The sequence below is a fragment of the Frieseomelitta varia genome, unplaced genomic scaffold (assembly GCF_011392965.1).
Source record: "Frieseomelitta varia isolate USP_RPSP 00005682 unplaced genomic scaffold, Fvar_1.2 scaffold_244, whole genome shotgun sequence".
Classification (NCBI taxonomy): Eukaryota; Metazoa; Arthropoda; class Insecta; order Hymenoptera; family Apidae; genus Frieseomelitta; species Frieseomelitta varia.
In genome coordinates this window covers 149,166-151,313 of record NW_025109973.1, presented here as the reverse complement: position 1 = coordinate 151,313, position 2,148 = coordinate 149,166, and positions in this window count along the sequence as shown.

The window sequence follows — 2,148 nt, the reverse complement described above, 5'->3', positions numbered from 1 at the left end:
GGTAAAACTGGCTTACTAGAGTTTGCTCTGTTTATAAAATTCATTATATCTCATAAACGAAGACAGATAGGACATATATTTTTTATGACCTTTTTTCATTGTTTTTAGGCGTACAATCAGCTCCCAAAGTGGGTCCCACAAGTTACGAAACACTCTGTATATTTTGTTGTCTACTTATTTTTACTTAATACAGTTGAACACATAGTTCAAGAGCAAGGCTAATTTCAGGCTCAAGACACGACTGAATTACTATGCTATTCTATCAGAAATTCATTCAAGCCGTTCGCTCTATCACGCTCTATTACGTGGCCTAAATCGATGCACCGAGTGCTGGAATTTGTCATACGACACGGTCTACGATGATAACAGTTTCGATTAATTGCACGGTCAGGCGTGTTCGCCGTTGTGTGGGCCGGAATTTCGTAGTACAACTGAGTAGGGGGTGATTCTACGTCAAAAAGCAAGAGAAAAATTTGGTATAACATTTTTTTTTACCTCGGGGCTCGGTTTTCGAGAAAATTTAAAGTTTGTTCATCTTTGCGAACGATTTAGTTATCTATCATTCTACCGCGGTTGCCTCCGTCCGAGATAGCGTTTACAAACATTATTTATTGCTCGGTTAAAGCAGTGCAAAGTGTTCCTACTGATAATTAATTTTTTATTCCCCATTACTACTTTCTATTGCAACACTATAGTACAGTACACTGTTACAAATATTGTTGAAAATCTCCTTCTCGTTGCTGCATACACAAGTTTCCTCGACGAATGAATGATATATTTAAACAGAACGTAAGCTGATATCGTTTTTTTTTTTTAATTTCTCGAATTCCTCCATCATCTTTTGTTTCACATGTGTAATATTTGAAATATTGTCTTTATAAACTTGTTCTTTGTTTCGCGACCTTCCGAGAGACAGATCATTGTTGAATTACTCGACGAATCATGCCACCTCCGAATTTGTTTCTCGAAAGCAAGAGATGGAGATAGATAACATTCTAAATACAATAGACTGCAATTGTTAAAACAAAGCCAGTTTTTGATGACAATGACGTTTGAACGTAACTTGCACTCAGAAGCAATCAAATATAATAATACACTGTAACAATATGTATGTAACGTTATTAAATATTAACTGGGATCTCGTTTATTATGTTAGCAAATTACCAGGATACGATATTAATCAACGTTGTTGCAGCAACGAGCTTATCAAAAATTAAGTGAAATGCACGAGCAAACGATGGTATTTTCGTAGATAATTGGATGTTATCGCGATAATAAATTCAGAAGAGCCGCGTCAGTTTCGTTAAACATAATCGGGCAACCTATTATATTCCCTATTCGACTAAATGAAAAATTCGACATTTGGAAATATACAAATTCATTACAAAAAAGTTTAAAATACTCACGCGCAGCAATTACTTCTGTCCTCGTTCTCGATTTTCACGGAATACTCGTTGCATTGTGTTTAATCATTTTCCACCCCTTCGGTATTATATTTTTTAATAACTGCGGAATTTTTTGCAGGCCCCCTTGTCACGGCGTGCTTTGTAATTTCTCTATTTTTCCTTTAACGATAACGCCATCATTTCTCCTTTATTACACGGCTTTATGCCGCAGCCACCGCCATTGTGTTGGCAAAATAAATGTCTGTATCTCATGTACACGGTGTTTCTTGCTCAAGAAAGATTGTTCCTGCGAGGCATGTTACGATAAAAAGAAAAAAGAAAAAGAAAACAGCAATTATTGTAACATATGTATTGCGACAAAAAAAAAAAAAAAAAAACAATTATCTCGAATCATGACTTCTACTGCAACGTTAAATTTCAATTGTATATTAGACGACAGTGAATTTCGATTGCACGATAAGTGCTAAACAATTTGTTACTTAATCACGATTTTTAGATTATCTTTTCCGGTGTTTAAGGAGTGATGAAATCTCTCTCCTCGATTTTTTCGATTAAACGAAGGGAATACACGTAAAACAAAAGGAATATCAAAGATACCTTATTTAATACAAAATTTACAAATTATTATTGCGTGGAAAATATTTTCAATGACTTTCGTAAGGTTCTGAGTGTAACTGTGTCACGTGAATATAAAGATATCTTTGGAAAAGACAATGTCAAAGGGATGTAACTTGATTGAAGA